The sequence below is a fragment of the Triticum aestivum genome, chromosome 7B, assembly GCF_018294505.1.
Source record: "Triticum aestivum cultivar Chinese Spring chromosome 7B, IWGSC CS RefSeq v2.1, whole genome shotgun sequence".
NCBI lineage: Eukaryota > Viridiplantae > Streptophyta > Magnoliopsida > Poales > Poaceae > Triticum > Triticum aestivum.
Window position 1 is genome coordinate 530482754 of NC_057813.1, and position 18004 is coordinate 530500757.

Here is an 18004-nt window from a genome sequence, read left to right on the forward strand (position 1 = left end):
CCATGCATGGCCTCGGGTGGCCCTTCGGCTACCACCCCGCCGGGTGGCACGGCTAGCCCCGCCCAGGCCGGCTCCATCCCTCCGGCCGGTCACGGTCCCGCTGCGATGCCGGGAGCGACGGACCCTCCACCACCCCCGTCTGTTGCTCCTGCCGCAGTCGACCGACCTCCCGCTGGCATGACGACGCGGTCTCGCACCGGTATCTACCGCCCCAGCACGCGCTACGCCGCTGATGAGTACGCATGTGTGGTGTCGACATCATCCTCTCCACCGTCTCCCATCCCCTCGTCCGCATGCGCCGCCCTCCATGATCCACATTGGCTCACCGCAATGCGCGAGGAGTTTGATACGTTGCAGCACAACCGCACGTGGAATCTTGTGCCACGACCCCCTCACGCCAACGTCATCAGTGGCAAATGGGTGTTTCGCCACAAGACCAACCCGGACGATTCTCTCGAGCGCTACAAGGCTCGCTGGGTGGTCGCGGCTTCCACCAGCGCGCCAGAGTGGACTTCACCGACACATTCGCACTGGTCGTTAAACCAGGCACAATTCGTACGGTGCTTTAGCTGGCGGTCTCCCATGCCTGGCCTGTGCACCAGTTGGATGTCTCCAATGCTTTTTTGCACGGCCATCTCATGGAACGGGTCTTCTATGAGCAGCCGACTGGCTTCGTCGACACCGAGAATCCCGACCATGTATGCATGCTCTCTCAGTCCCTTTATGGACTGAAGCAGGCCCCTAGGGCATGGTACTAGCGTATGGCTGGGTTCTTATGGCAGCTTGGGTTTCACACAACCCGCTCCGACGTGTCTCTGTTCATCTATCATCAGGGCACTGCTACTGCGTACCTGCTACTCTATGTGGACGACATTATCCTGACGGCATCCTCGCCTGGGCTTCTTCAGTAGCTCACGGGTCGTCTTCATGACGAGTTTGCCCTCAAGGATCTGGGAGCGCTGCACTACTTCCTTGGCATTGAGGTCGTTCGCCGTGCCAACAGGTTCTATGTGCACTAGCAGAAGTACGCTCATGAGCTTCTTGAGCGCGTGGGTATGCTTAATTGCAAAACCGCGTCCGCGCCTGTTGACACCAAGGTGAAGGTTTCTGCCTTGGAGGGTTCTACCGCTCCATCATCGACGCCCTGCAGTATCTCACACTCACTCGGCCTGACTTGCAGTATGCAGTCCAGCAGGTGTGCCTCCACATGCACTCCCCGCGTGATTCTCATTGGACTCTGGTGAAGCGTATTCTTCAGTATATACACGACACTATGACCATGGGACTCACCCTGACGGCCTCCTCCTCCATTGACATGGTCGCCTACTCCGACGCTGATTGGGCTGGCTGCCCGGACACGTGTCGCTCTATGTCAGGCTATTGTGTCTACCTCGGGCCCTCGCTGGTATCGTCACCGTCTAAACGACAACCTACGGTCTCTCGCTCGAGTGCCGAGGCGGAGTATCGGGCAGTGGCTAATGCCGTTGCTGAGTGCTCTTGGCTCCGTCAGCTTCTTCAGGAGTTGCTTTGTGTGGTCCCTAAGGCCACGATCGTCTACTGTGACAACGTCTCCGCCGTATACCTCTCCGCCAACCCCGTCCACCATCGCCGTACGAAGCATATTGAGCTTGACATTCACTTCGTTCACGAGCAGGTGGCTCTCGGGAAGGTTCATATTTTGCACGTTCCTACCACACAGCAGTTTGCCGATGTCATGACTAAGGGACTAACGACCCCAGTCTTTGAGGAGTTTCTGTCCAGTCTCTGTGTCTCCGGCGACGCTTCGACTGCGGGGGGTGTTGAGAGTACGTTGTACACTGCATATGTATAGGACTAGGGTCTGTATTTATACCGTTGTATCTCTCTCCCCCCCTATATATTTGTACATCTTGGGAGACAAGTAGAGGCCGGTCCACCCTGTACCTATATATATGTGCACCATGCACACGATCAATGATTATCGATTCGTGCAATCTCATTCTTCCTAACTAACAGTAATGTCCGTGTCAAAACTCTGCCGCCGCATTTTTGCTGATATTTTCCCCTGGACTCAAGAGATGGAACTGTATGGCATTGGCAGATACAGTAGATGGGACCAAATAATTAACAGGAAGTTGGGAATACACGGTGACCAACTGGCTTCGGTCTGGCATCTTGAAACATAAAAACCAACGGGGTCAACCATATATTTCTTGATTGATCGAGATGCGTGAGCATGCATTCGTCACTCGCTTGCAGAGTACAGTAAAAAATATAGTATCTCATGGTCATTTAGGTTCAATACAAGCCCTTTTACAGTCTATAATCAATTTCTTTCATACCGGCTTGCTATGTATTATACCATCGGTTGGTATATACTCCCTCCGTTTCAAAATAAGTGTCTCAACTTTGTACTAACTCTAGTACAAAATTGTACTAAGCTTTAGACACTTATTCTGCGACGGAGGGAGTATATCACAAAACCGAATGAGAACCACATGATACATAGTAATAATCAGAATCGAAGAAAAATGAAACAAAATAAATACATTTAAAAGAACATTCATACCCTAAACAAAGGGATTTGTGTAACTCATGGAAGTTTCTGTGTCAGCGGGTCCGTCCGCTTTAATTCATGATACTGCTTGTAGTCTTCTTGATGAGGTCCCAAGCACTTCTCACATGTCTCTCCTCTTGAATTGATGACCCAACAGCGACCGAAGCATGAACTTATCACCAACCACCGTGTGCGCAAGATATGCCTTGCCAGTCTTGTTCAGATTCTCCATTAGCACACGGTTGACCTCATCGGCATCCTTCTCCGTCATGGCTCCACTTGCCTTGATCCTAAAGCACACAAGAGCGAAGTTTCTCAGTACGACCACCTCGAACCTGTCATTGGCACGGACAAAATCTTCAAACATCTTGGCCATGGCGACATCACTACGGATGTGCTCTTGGAGCTTTGCAGTACCATAAGTGTGCATGACCATCCAAAGCTTGAGCCCACGGAAGCGCCGACCGACGCCTACCAGCATGTCCTTAATTAAGATCAGTGACCTCACCGGACTCGGTAGCATCGTTCTTGAGGTACTCTGGGTTGGTCTCCAACGAGTCGCTTAGCCGATGAGCATCACGGACGTAAAGGCAGGTGCAATCGAGGCATGTGAGAAGCCATTTGTGTGGGCTCATGCTAATGGAGTCCACGCGCTCAACACCGTCAAGATGGTGGCGAAACTCCGGGCATATACATGCGCTGCCAGCGTAGGCAGCATCGACGTGGACCCATGCATTGAACATGGCGGCAATGTCTACGACGGCGCCCACCGGGTCGACAACATTGGAAGACGTGGTGCCCACCGTGGCACACACATATGTAGGCACAAGACCAGCGTCGGCATCAGCTTGCATTACCTCGAGAAGTTTGGTCGGATCGAGCGCGTAGTTAGTTTCCGGCCCCGTGGGGATGGAGCGGATGTTCGCAGGGTCGAAGCCTGCAAGGCGACACGCCTTTAAGACCGTGGAGTGGGTCTAGTCGGCAGCATATGTTGTGGTTCTAAGTCTGACAGTAGTGTAGGGGGTACTAAAGGAGAGGCAAGATCCTAGCTATGGAGTAGTTGTACACGCAAGAGTTTTACGAGTTCAGGCCCTTCTCGGAGGAAGTAACAGCCCTACGTCTCGGTGTCCGGAGGCGGTCGATTGGATTATATGCGTATGAGTTAGAGGGGTGCGAACCCTTTACATTGAGAAGGGGGGTGGCTTATATAGAGTTCGCCAGACCCCTCCGGCCCTCAGTTATGCAGGGTTTAAAGTACATTAAGACAGGGGGTTACTGGTAACGCCCACATAACGTGCTATGAAGACCATAAAGGCTACTTAATGACAGATCGTTGCGTGCAGAGTGACTCTAGATCTCCTGGCCGTCGAGTGGTTAGCTTCATGGTCGAGTGGTTATCTTCATGATCGAGTGTCCTCGAGTCAGTCGAGTGGAACACCTCTAGGTCGACTGACAGGTGGTTTCTTCTAGAGATGTCCTTGGGTAGGGTAGTTTGGACAGGTCCATGACCCTAGCCTAGGTACATAGCTTCATCATTAGCCCCTGAATGGATCGAGGTTTGAGTGGGGAAGGAGTTGAAAATTCTTCCGACCCATTTCTCGTGCTATGAGTATGTCTTGTCTAGGATCAATGAACTTTAGGTGACAACATCAACTTCTTTTTCAGTCGCCTTGATCCATTGTTTATATTTGTCAACTGAAGTTTTCGCTTGGAGATCTCCGAGAGACAGAGTGGGGGAGATCTGCCGCCTGACGAGCTGTTATGCAAGCCACGGATTTTGTGGGATTCGAATTTTGGGAAGCGCGCGGGACGGGGCGTAGCTGCAGCAATCGGATAGGATAAGGCAGGGAGGCCTCGATCTCCGCGCCACCTTTTTTGCCACGTATCGCGCGCGCGACTGTTGCGGGATTTGACAGGATCGTCCGGGCCTACATGTCAGCCACTCGGAAGCAGCCTTATATAAAGCGTCGGACGGGGGTTTTTCAACAGTGCGCTCTCATTCTCCCCTCTTCTCCAGATTTCTCCGCCGCGTTTGCTTCTGCCTCAGTGTCGCTGCTCCGTGCGTGCTTCGCCGGCGATGATGGTGAAGGAGAAGACGACGGCCCTGGAGCGGGCGAAGAAAGCGACGGCGAAGGCGAAGGGGAGGGGAACCAGTCGGAGTGGCTCTTCATCGAGGACCGGCCTGCCGCCGGGCTGGATCCAGGGCGACTGGATCCGCTCGACAATTAGTCAGGCGGATCTCGACGACCTGGCTGACGGAGGCCTGATCCCCCATGGATCGGCGCGGCTCCCAGGGAGGGAGTCAGAGCCGCAGCCTCAGGAGGGTGAGTGTGTTCTTCTGGCCACCCACGTCGACCGTGGGTTTTCTTTGCCGCCCCACCCTTTCTTCCGGGGGTTTCTGAATTTCTTTGGGGCACAACTCCACCACTTCACACCCAACACCATAGTGTACCCCGCCGCCTATGTGTCTTTGTGTGAGTGCTTCTTGGGTTGCCGGCCTCACTGGGGTCTCTTTAAGCACATCTTCACCTTTCGCTCCCAGACGGTGAAGAAGGCAAATCCGAGTGACGAGAGGACACATGTGATTCAGATGTGAGGGGCCTTGGGATCCGGTTGAGAGGGAAAAGTTCTTTTCCGACCATGGTTTTGCCCGACTCCGTCCGTGGGTGGCAGTCGACTTGGTTTTACTGCAAGGACCAGCCGACGCTAGGGCAGTCGACCGGCTCCCTCCCTTTTCCATGGAACGAGTGACGAAGCCCTCCTCTTTGAAGGTGGTCCTGGAGGAGAAGGCGCAGGTGAGGGTGCTGGTCAAGTGTGTCGTGCAGCTCATCCACGACGGGGTGACTGGTATGGACCTCCTGGAGGTCTTCCTCCGGCGGCGCATCTAGCCGCTCCAATTTTGAGATCATCCTATGTGGATGTATTCTGGAACTGAGGACACCACTCGGATCCACCTAGAGGAGATCGATGACGCCACGCTGGAGCGGTGGATGGGAAGCATTACGGGGAACAAGGACAACCCCCGAGGAGCCAGGAGGGTCGTTCCACTCAACCAATCATATGAAGTTGACAAGGTCCGATTCTGCATTTCCAACTGCGATTCTGTTTTTTCCATTCTGTCTGTTTGAAATCAACCGACTGACTTTTGTCTTGTTTGTTGTCTTCTAGGCCACAACTAAAATGTACTCGATGCCCAATGGGGCGCAGGAACAAGCCGAGGAGGGAGAGGCGAGTGGAGGTGAAAGTGGGGCGCAGGTGTGGCAATCTGACGGCGAGGGGGAAGAGGTTGAAGACGGCTCTAGTGAGGAGGAGGAGGAGGAAATGGAAGTCGATCCTCCTCGCACGGCAAGGAGATCCAAGCTCGCCCACGACCCCACGAAGGAGCGCGGCAAAGCGGTTGCGCCCGTTGTGCCGTCGACAAAGCGCCCTCGGACGGTCTCTCCGGGGCCGACTGAAAAAACGCCAAAGCATCCGCGGGCGGAGTCATCAAATCCGCCGAAGGCCTTGCCCAAGATGAAAATGGCCATTCCCACCATCTCTGGGTAACAGCAGGATTTGTGTTTCCTTGTTCAGCTCGAGCAAACTTCCGGTCGACTCATCGACTAACCGACTGGTTTCTGAAATCTGCAGTGCTGCTACCTCCGAGACCTCCACCAAGGACGGCGACCAAGAAATGGAAGATACTGTCACCTCCAACCCTGGTATGTTCTCCTGTAGTTTTCGCTTTTGGTCGATTGGATCTTCGTTTCCAACTCTGGATTTATCTTGCAGCTCCTCATCACGTCATTGATCTCCCTGATGACGATGACGAGGTGCCCCTGAGGGCGAGGAAGAATAGACAGGCCGCGGCTGGCAAGGCCACTCGGACTACGTCAGCACCTGAGGTACTGGTTCAAGAAGGTGGCAACATCGCTCGGCATTCTGTGACCTTCGCTGTGCCGCTGACGAGTGCCCAGCCTTCGTCGTCGACTGCTGAACCGCCCTCCCTTTTCGCCACACACCACGTCCCAGAGGACCAGGCGGGCGCTGCTAAGGAGGCTATACGCCAGGCAGGGATTATGATGGAGTAGGTGAAGGCGATCCGGGAAGCCAACCAAGCGGCTTATGATGCAAGCTCAGCCCTTCAGAGCAATGTCCAGGTTAGTTGGTAACCGCCTGTTCTGTTAGGATATGTTATCTGAAGATTTTCTTTCCAAAAATCTTTGTGTCTGTACACCCACTGGGGGATTGGGTTTGTAGACTGGTGGGGGCACGCTGAGTGCACCCACTGGGTGTAGTCCCCGAGACTATGGTGGACTGCTGGCAGTCGACTGTAGTCTTTGTAGTTGAAATTTCTTCACTCGGTCTGGTCGGACCATGTCGAGTGGAACATTAGGACCTGTGGGGGCATGCTGAGTGCACCCACAGGGTGTAGTCCCCGAGACTATGGTGGACTGCTGGTAGTCGACTGTAGTCTAAAGAACTCTCTCTTTCCTCTTTTTTTTGTAGATTATGATGAGACCATAATCTCTTTGTTCCTTTTGGTCGACTGATCGGATCAAGTCGACAAAACCAGTGGGGGCACGCTGAGTGCACCCACTGGGTGTAGTCCCCGAGACTACTGTTGAATATTTTGATTTGACTGTAGTCTTAGAAATGCTACGGTTTTCTCTTAGTTACTCGGAAGTAACATCTCTTTGATACCTGTCGACTGACTCTTTGCAGAAATCTTGCGAACTTGTGGCTTGTTACACTGAGTTGGAAAAGAAACATATCCAGCTCAACCTTGACTTGAAACTTGTTCAGGAGAACTTTCAGAAGGCGAAGGACGAGGCAAAAGGTATGATTGGTGAGAACTTGACGATTGTTTCCTTCCTTCTGCACATTATTGATTCTGACCTCCTTGTCATTTTGCAGAAAAAACGAAGGAGGCTCTGAAGAAGAAGGACCAGGAACATGCTGAAGCGCAGAAGGTGGCTCTGGACAAAAGAAGCTTGCGGAAGAGAAACTGACTTCAGTCGGCAAGCTTGAAGAAGAGAACGCCAACTTGAAAGCTTCTCTCGACGCAGCCAACAAGGAACTCAGCCGTCCGAAGAACGACAAGATTGCTCTAAGTGACAAGGCTAGTGAACTGGTGGGGAAGAAGAATGATCTGGAAGCTTATCTGGGAGGTCTCGCCAAGAAGTTGTTCCTCATGCTTGAAGGTAACCTTTCTCACTCGACTGACTTGTCACCGTTGATTTGTCGCGAAACTGCTGGTTTATGTTTGACTTATGTGTACAGAATTCTGCCAAAATTTTGAGGAGGAGACCAGTCGAGTGGAGACAAGCCTGGATCCCATCAACTCTCCTGTGAAGGATGACACTGCCATGAACGTGCTCCGACTGGAGTCACGAGTCGCTGGTGTGGTTGACTATCTTGCCCGACTGAAGGTTGCGGCGTCGCGAATCGACATGACACTCTAGCCAGGGGAGACGCTTTAGAACGACCTCGAGTCTTTGATGACTCGACTGAATGAAGTCCCAGGCCGAGTGCAAGAGTGGAAGAAGTCTTCTGCCAGGTGCGGTGCTGATGTAGCTCTGTCTTTAGTCCGTGTTCACTGCAAAGATGCACGAGAGGAAAAGTTGGCGTCCCTCAAGGTGACCAATACTAAGAAGCATGACTTCCGATCCTTCATGGAGACATTCATTGCTGCTGCCACTCGGATTGCTGATGGAATCGACCTGGACGAGTTCGTCGCGCCTTCCAGTCCTCCACCGGAGGAGTAAAAAAACTTCTATGCTTGATGCCTTAAATTTTCCTCAGAATGGCGAGTGGTTTTTGTAACCGATAAAATTTAACAGGCTCGATGCCTGAGCACTTCTGGATCCGTAGGATGCTATCTGAACTTGGGTTTGCGGTTGAGTATGTTTGCATTTGTCTTCGAACGAACATAGTTCTTCACTCGGAATATATTTTTGTGCTTGGGACATACTCTTGCAGGTTGGAGCACAGATTGCAGTCGACTTGCGTCCTTGCGTCCCAGGATGAAGAGCACATTTGTATTTGTGCTGAAGCTCGAAGGAGAAGGTAGCAGTCGACCTGCACCTTGTCGTCCTTGCGGGTCGGAAAGATTTTCGTACTTAGGCGAGTGCTGGACTGCAGCTAAGCCTCCGAGTGAAAGGCGGACTCACCACTCGGTAGGATTTCAAACACTTAGGCGAGTACTGGACTGCAGCTAAGCCTCCGAGTGCGAGGCAAACTCACCACCCGGTAGGATTTTAAACACTTAGGCGAGCACTAGACTGCAGCTAAGCCTCTGAGTGAGAGGCAGACTCACCACTCAGTAGGATTTTAAACACTTAGGCGAGTACTGGACTGGAGCTAAGCCCCCGAGTGGGAGGTTTGCTCTCCACTCGGTAGGATTTCAAACACTTAGGCGAGTACTGGACTGCAGCTAAGCCCCCGAGTGGGAGGTTTGCTCTCCACTCGGTAGGATTTCAAACACTTAGGCAAGTACTGGACTGCAGCTAAGCCCCCGAGTGGGAGGTTTGCTCTCCACTCGATAGGATGTCAAACACTTAGGCGAGTACTGGACTGCAGCTAAGCCCCGAGTGGGAGGTTTGTTCTCCACTCGGTAGGATTTCAAACACTTAGGCGAAACGGATTCGCAGCTAAGTCTCCGAGTGAGAGGTTTTCTCTTCACTCGGTAGGTTTTCAAACACTTCGGCGAAATGGATTCGCAGCTAAGTCTCCGAGTGAGAGGCTTGCTCGTCACTCGAAAGGTTTTCAAACACTTAGGCGAAATGGATTCGCAGCTAAGTCTCCGAGTGAGAGGCTTGCTCGTCACTCGACAGCTTTTCAAACACTTAGGCGAAACGGATTCGCAGCTAAGTCTCCGAGTGAGAGGCTTGCTCGTCACTCGACAGGATTTTTTTTACAAACTTAGGTGAAATGGATTCGCAGCTAAGCCACCCACTGGGGGATTTCTTACATAAGCAAAAGCAGCAACAATTAATGGGAAAATTATAACACTTTTGTCTTTGATAGATAAACTACAGGAGTACTTTTATTACATCTCATCCGAGTGAGTACTTAAGTGTAAAAGGGGCGGAGCATATCCGCATTCCAAGCTCGTGGCTCGTCAATCTGGCGATCGACGTTGTAAAGATGGTATGCTCCGTTGTGGAGAACTTTGGTGACGATGAAGGGGCCTTCCCAAGTAGGGGCCAGTTTGTGTGGCTTCTGCTGGTCCACTCGGAGGACCAAGTCTCCTTCTTGGAAGGCTCGACTCTTCACGTTTCTGGCGTAGAATCGACACAAGTCTTGCTGATAGATGGTCGATCGGATCATGGCCATCTGTCTTTCTTCTTCCAGAAGGTCGACTGCGTCCTGTCGGGCTTGCTCTGCTTCGACTTCAGAGTAGAGCTCGACTCGCGGTGCATTGTGGAGCAGGTCACTTAGTAGAACCGCTTCAGCCCCATAGACCAGAAAGAATGGAGTTCTCCAAGTCGACCGATTTGGAGTAGTCCTCAACCCCCAAAGAACTGACGGAAGTTCGTCGACCCACGCGCCTGCTGCGTGCTTGAGATCACGCATCAACCGGGGTTTCAGTCCTTTGAGAATTAGGCCGTTTGCTCTTTCTGCTTGCCCGTTCGACTAGGGGTGGGCGACTGAAGCATAGTCGACTCGTGTGCCTTGAGAAGCGCAGAAGGCTTTGAATTGGTCGGAATCAAAGTTTGACCCATTATCGGTGATGATGCTATGCGGAACTCCATATCTGAATATCAATTCTCTGATGAAGCTGATGGCAGTGCCAGCATCAAGATTTTTAATAGGCTTGGCTTCGATCCACTTGCTGAACTTGTCGACTGCCACCAGTACATGGGTGAAGCCGCTCCTGCCAGTTCTCAGTGGCCCAACCATATCTAACCCCCAAACAGCGAAAGGCCAGGCAATTGGAATGGTCTTCAAGGCTGAGGCGGGCTTGTGTGACATATTGGAGTAGAACTGACATCCTTCACACTTGTCGACTATCTCTTTCGCCATTTCATTTGCTCCAGGCCAGTAAAAACCCGCTCGGTATGCTTTAGTCACGATAGTCTGAGAGGATGCATGATGACCACAGGTCCCTGAGTGGATGTCGTTGAGAATTATTCGACCCTCTTCTGGCGTTATGCATTTCTGGTTGGCTCCAGTCGCGCTTTCTCTGTACAACTGTCCCTTCATGACAGTAAAGGCCTTCGATCGACGAACGGTCTGTCGAGCCTCTTCTTCATTCTCTGGGAGCTCTTTCCTTAGGATATATGCGATGTAAGGCACTGTCCAGTTGGGAGTGATAACCAGAACTTCCATGATTAGGTCGACCACGGCTGGGACCTCAACTTCAGTCGGATTCGTGGCACTTTTTGGCTGCGGGGCTTCTTCGGTGAAAGGATCCTCTTAAACTGACGGCGCGTGGACATGCTCCAAAAACACGCCACTGGGAATGGCTTCTCTCTTGGAACCTATCTTCGCCAAGTCATCAGCTGCTTGATTTTTCAGTCGGGGTATGTGATGAAGCTCTAACCCCTCGAATTTCTTCTCCAGCTTTCTTACTGCGTTGCAGTAACCAGTCATAGCTGGGCTTCTGACGTCCCACTCCTTCATCACTTGGTTAACCACCAAATCCGAGTCGTCGTAGACCATGAGGCAATGAACGCCGAGTGAAATGGCCATATGCAACCCATACAAAAGTGCCTCGTATTCTGCTTCATTGTTGGAGGAATCAAAGTGAATCGGGAGTACATATCTGAGCTTATCTCCTCGGGGAGAAACCAACACTACCCCAGCACCGGAACCATTCAGCATCTTAGAGCCATCAAAGAACATGGTCTAGTGCTCCGAGTGAACTTGAGTCAGCAATTGCTCTTCAGTCCACTCGGCGAGGAAATCTGCTATTGCTTGGGACTTGATAGATTTCTTTGCCTCAAATCTGATATCCAAGGGAAGGAGTTCAATCGCCCATTTTGCCACTCGACCAGTTGCATCTCTGTTGTATAGAATCTATGATAATGGGGCGTCGCTGACGACTGTAATGGTATGGTCAGAGAAATAGTGAGCAACTTTCTTCGTGGTCATATAAATCCCATATACAAACTTCTGATAATGAGGGTATCTTTGCTTCGATGGGGTCAGGACTTCAGAAATGTAATATATTGGGCGCTGAACTTTGAAGGTTTTCCCTTCTTCTTCCCGCTCGACCGTAAGTACTGTACTGACGACTTGTCCTGTGGCTGCAATGTAAAGCGGCAAAGGCTCTTTGCTGATCGGGGCAGCAAGCACCGGCTGGGTGGAAAGCAGGGCTTTTAGCTCTTCAAACGCTGCATCAGCTTCAGGAGTCCACTCGAACTTGTCTAACTTCTTCATCAGTCGATAAAGAGGCAATGCCTTTTCACCGAGACGAGAGATGAATCGACTTAAAGCGGCCAAGCAACTAGTAAGCTTCTGAACATCGTGCACACGCACAGGTCTTTTCATTCGGAGTATAGTGCCCACTCTCTCTGGATTTGCGTCGATTCCTCGTTCGGAAACGAGAAAACCGAGCAATTTTCTGCCAGGAACTCCGAATGTGCACTTTGATGGATTAAGCTTGATATCATACCTCCTGAGGTTGGCAAATGTTTCAGCGAGGTCAGTCAGCAGGTCGGAACCTTTCCGTGACTTGACCACAATATCATCCAAGTATGCTTCCACATTCCGACTGATTTGAGTGAGTAAACACTTCTGAATCATCCTCATGAACGTGGCTCCGGCATTCTTGAGGCCAAATGGCATAGTGACATAACAGAAGCACCCGAATGGGGGTCATAAAAGCTGTTTTGATCTCATCAGGTCCATACAGACGGATCTGATGGTACCCGGAATAGGCGTCTAAGAAAGACAGTCGCTCACATCCCGCAGTCGAGTTGACTATTTGGTCGATGCGGGGGAGAGGAAAATGGTCTTTCGGGCAGGCCCGATTGATATGTTTAAAGTCAATGCACATGTGAAGTGACTTGTCCTTCTTGGGGACCATGACAACACAGGCGAGCCACTCGGAGTGGTAAATCTCTCGGATAAACTCTGCTACTAAGAGCCTAGCCACCTCTTCGCCAATAGCCTTCCTTTTCTGGACGGCAGACCGTCGCAGATGTTCCTTGATAGGTTTTGCCTTTGAATCGACTCGTATACGGTGCTCAACCAGCCCCCTGGGTACACCTAGCATGTCAGAAGATTTCCATGCAAAGATGTCCCAGTTCTCACGGAGGAACTGGATGAGCGCTTCTTCCTATTTGGGGTCGAGTGTTGTGGAGATGTTAGTCGGAGCAGCGTTGGGGTCGGTCGGGTGGATGTGAACTGGCTTTGTCTCACCGGACGACTGAAACGCTGATTCCGTAGCGGGCTTCTTGGCTCGTAACAAATCACTCGGGTCTGCATTTCTCTGGTGTTCCTGCCACTCTTCTGCTATCATCTGAGCATCGGCGATCTTTGAGCCTTTCTCAAAGCACTCTTCCGCCTTCTTGCGATTACCAGTAACAGTGATCACGCCTTTGGGGCCAGGCATCTTCAATTTGAGGTACACGTAACATGGTCGAGCCATAAAACGTGCATAAGCTGGCCTGCCTAAAATGGCGTGATAGGCACTTTGAAAATCCACAACCTCAAATGTCAACTTTTCTTTGCGGAAGTTTTTGGAATCACCAAAAACCACATCGAGAGCAATCTGGCCGAGTGACACGGCCTTCTTGCCAGGAATGACTCCATAGAAACTCATGTTGCTTCTGCTGAGTATGGACATCGGAATGCCCATCCCTTTCAGTGTCTCTGCGTACAGTATATTCAAACTACTGCCGCCATCCATCAACACTTTCGTCAGTCGAGTACCTTCGACGACTGGGTCGGCCACCAGAGCTTGCCTCCCAGGGGTGGCTATGTGCGTCGGGTGATCAGACTGGTCGAATGTGATGGCCGTCTGAGACCACTTCAGATAATTGGGTGTCGCCGGAGCAACCATATTCACCTTTCAGTTTATAACTTTCAGTCGACTTTTGCTTTCAACGTCAGCAAAAATCACCAGAGTGGAATTGACCTGAGGATATTCCTCGTCACTATCTCCCTTGTCCTCAACTTTGTCCGACTCCTTTTCCTTATCCTTGGACTATTTCCCCTGGAACTGCTGTATCAGGAGTCGACACTGTCGACTGGTATGCTTCGGGTAAACGAAATTACCCTCTTCATCTTTCTTCGTGTGGATGTGACACGACAAATCCATCACGTCATTTCCCTCTTTATCCTTCACTTTCTTCACGGCCAAGGCTTCTCTAGGAGCAGCTAGCTCGGCTTTCCGCTTTTGCTTCTGACTGGAGTTCCCTCCTCCGGTTTCCTGGGCGACTGACTTGTGCTTGCCACTTCGGAGCCGATCCTCTTTCTCGCCATTAGCATATTTGGTGGCTATCTCCATCATTCGACTCAGAGACATGTCTCCGGTTCGGCCGGATTTCAGGCTTAGCTCTCTGTACTTAACGCCTTCCTTGAAGACGCAGACTGCCTGGTGATCAGATACATTCTCTACCGTGTGATGTAATGTGATCCATCTCTGGATGTAATCTCTCAAAGTCTCAATCGACTTCTGCACACAAGATTGCAACTCTGTCAGTCCTGCTGGTCGCTTGCATGTTCCTTCAAACATTCTGACAAACACTCGGGAAAGATCTCCCCACGCGTAAATGCTATTGGGTGTCAACTGATTCAGCCATGCTCTAGCTGATCCCTCCAACATAAGAGGCAGATGTTTCATGGCCACCTCGTCATTTTCGCCGCCGATCTAGACAGCCACTCGGTAGTCTTCAAGCCAAGTATCAGGCTTAGACTCACCATTGAACTTACTGACTCCAGTCGCCAACCTGAAGTTGGGGGGAATCACTGCGGCCCGGATGGCTCTGCTGAAACACTCTGATCCTGAGACATGCACTCGGCTGCTGGTGGGTACATCTCTGTCGTGACCCTCTCTTTGAGCTCTGTTCCGGTCAACCAGACCTTGAACGATGATGGACCTCTCATCAAAGCCTGGTTCCCTGGGGTCGACTGGAATCCTTCTCCCACCACTGTGCTGGCGTCTATCATCCTGCTGTCGAGGTGCGTAGGATCCATCCCTTGGGGGAGGGGTGGGCACTCGACGTCGATCATCGCGATCGAATCGGTGATCATACTGCTCACGGTTCTTGTACTGATCGTGCCGGTCTCCACGCCCCTCATGCCTCAGGGGTGATCTGGGGCTATGAGCCGACTGGACCGTATTCGCAGCCACGGATCTGCTGTGAATCATGTTCCGCGACTGTGATACAGCTGAATTTTGATCTCCTGCTGCCCGGAGCAAATCTCTGATCTGCATCAAGCCTCTGCCAGCCTCTGACTGGGAAGGCTGAATTGATTCTGCTATACGGGCTGCAGCCGCTAAATTCTGAATCGAAGTTCGATATACCTGAGTTGGTGGTGGAAAGAGCTGACGTCGACTGGAGTCTGGAACCCGTTGCCGCGCATGCTCGTCGAGTACTCGCTGAAGGTTCTCCAGTCGAGTGCGCTCAGCCAAGTTGGCCAAGCGCGCGTCCTCTAAGGTGCGAGCCTCAGGGGTTTCTCCAACGATAGGAGTGTGAAGTGCATCCATGTTCCGGCGGCGAAGTTCTTCGCTTTGCAGCGAATTGAGGGGCTCGGGAAGGTACTCTTCATGGTCGTGTGACGGATCGCCTCCACCGTCGCCTCCTTCGGCGCCGGGAAAACCGGGAGGACCGCGTGGTCCATCGACCATCAGAACCTCCGCCGCTGGATCACTGCTGTCGCACTCGGATGCAGTCTCTGCGGAGCCAGTCGACAGGTCGAACAGGCCGTAGAGAGATTCGTCGGGCTCGATTGCTGCGACTTGGGAGGTGGCCGACTGGCGGGCCACTGCGTGCCTCACCCACCGCTGAAGCCTCGACCGACCGGAGCGCTTGCGCCGACGGGAAGCAGGGAGGGAGGATGACACAACGACCGACCGATACTGGGTCGACGGTTGCCGCAGGAGGACGCCACGGACGCACGCGCGAAAGTGCGTCGCCCCGCGGACTGGGAGCGCGTCGATGTCGAGTGGAGCCTCTTGAAGCCAAGCAGAGTCGTCGGCGACGAACGTGAGCGCGCCGAGACGGATCTCGCGGCCCTCGGCCAAAACTCCGCCTGAAACCATGATGAAGAAGATCGGAAAAATTGCAACTTCTCCAATAAGTCGCTAAGACACCTGCTCCACGGTGGGCGCCAACTGTCGTGGTTCTATGTCTGACAGTAGTGTAGGGGGGTACTAAGGGAGAGGCAAGATCCTAGCTATGGAGTAGTTGTACACGCAAGAGTTTTACGAGTTCAGGCCCTTCTCGGAGGAAGTAACAGCCCTACGTCTCGGTGCCCGGAGGCGGTCGATTGGATTATATGCGTATGAGTTACAGGGGTGCGAACCCTTTACACTGAGAAGGGGGTGGCTTATATAGAGTTCGCCAGACCCCTCCGGCCCTAAGTTATGCAGGGTTTAAAGTACATTAAGACAGGGGGTTACTGGTAACGCCCACATAAAGTGCTATGGAGACCATAAAGGCTACTTAATGATAGACCGTTGCATGCATAGTGACTCTAGATCTCCTGGTCGTCGAGTGGTTAGCTTCATGGTCGAGTGGTTATCTTCATGGTCGAGTGTCCTCAAGTTAGTCGAGTGGAACACCTCTAGGTCGACTGACAGATGGTTTCTTCTAGAGATGTCCTTGGGTGGGGTAGTTTGGACAGGTCCATGACCCTACCCTAGGTACATAGCTTCATCAGCATACACAGTCAAGCGTGGGATGTCGGACACGCCGACGGAGCCGGTTCGGCGCAGCGCTGCATCACGAGCGGCGACTAGCGTAACAAGCATTGCCTCACTCGTTGTGCCAAGGATGACGCCACCGCCAGTGCCACGACCATTGCTGGTGTAGTTCATGAAGGTAGTGGGTAGGCGCAGAAGCTGCGCAAGCCAGTCGAGAGCGGGAACCTCCATCTCGGTGGCTGTAGGCGAGGCCTGCCACGTGAATCCGACGGTGTTCATGGCAGAGGCGATGAGGTCGCCGGCGATGGCAGCGGCGCTGTTCGTGGAAGGGAAGAAGGCGAAGAAGTTTGGGCTAGCCCAGTGCGTCATGCCGGGGACGACGGAGGTCCTGAGCTCCTTCATGGTGACATCAAATGGCGCGGAGTAGGTTGGCGGGGACGCGCTGAGCTCGTCTTGCAGGCGGCTTCACGTTAGGGAGAACGGGCATGGACTCGACGTTGGTGTAGTAGTCGGAGATGAAGTCGACGGCCTTGTGGAGGTATTCGCGGACATCTTCGGGGTTGAGTGGCTCGAACGCGGCCCTGTCGTTGGGCAAGGCGGAGAAGGACATTGGGTTGGTGTCCAAGCTGCCCATTTTTGTAGGAACAAAGGAGGTGTGAGGCCTGGCTTAATGAAGTGGAGCTACCTCGCTTTGCTGCCGGAGAGCAACGAGTAGAGAAGAGCTAGTAGGAGTAGTAAGTTAGCTAGTAGCTTTGTTGCTTTGGTTTGGTGAATGGAGTTCGTCCTTGGTGCGGGGTATATATAGATGAGGTGATTAGGTGGACGCGGGAAGTGGGAAGCGGCGTGGCTGTGTGGCCGTTGGACGAGTCCTGCGTCCTGGTCGCGCGCGCTTGAGTTAATTGTATAGAAGTATCACAATTGAGGCATTACATGCCGATTGGTATCAAATTTGATAATTATGGCTTGTCAATACCAAGTCTGAAGCTAGACGTTGCAGAACGGTCTAAACTCTATTTAAACACGTACTGACGCTGAAACTGACAGCTGGAACCCGCAAGTCAGGTGCTGCGTGTCATGTTCTTTTGCAAAAAAAGACCTGGCTTTGTATGGAATCACGTATAAGCCCTTATATGCAAAAATTAGGCTAGTATGTTTACCTCCCGCGAAAAAGTAAACAGGCTTACAAGCCTGGCCAGAATTCGAACCTGGGACGCGCGAGGTTCGGCGCGCACTAGCAGACCAATACGCCTCTTGAAAGCTGGCGTCAAAAATCAGGCTGGCACCTTTTTGTCCGTGTATGTTTTTTCCAGCTCTTGGGTATTCTTCGGGTTTCTCTTGTTTAATTTAGAAAAAAATTATGATGTCAGATTTTTTTAAAAGACGAACTGGACGTTATTATTGTATAATATACGATGAGATGTTTTGTTATATACGGCAAACATTTCTTAATATACGATGAAGGTTTTCAAATATATACTGAACTTTTCTTGTATTATGTGATATTTTTGAAAATACACACTGAACATTACTGTATAATTACGCACTGAATATTACTCCCTCCGTAAAGAAATATAAGAGCGTTTAGATCACTATTTTGGTGATCTAAACACTCTTATATTTGTTTACAGAGGGAGTACTGTATACATACACACTAAAAATTACTGTAT

General features: G+C 51.7%; 1 pseudogene; it reads right to left on the bottom strand.

The window, feature by feature from the left end:
- Window positions 1-2607: 2607 nt before the first annotated feature.
- On the bottom strand, window positions 2608-16971 carry LOC123162998 (tryptophan decarboxylase 1-like; annotated as a pseudogene).
- Between the last annotated feature and the right edge of the window lie 1033 nt (window positions 16972-18004).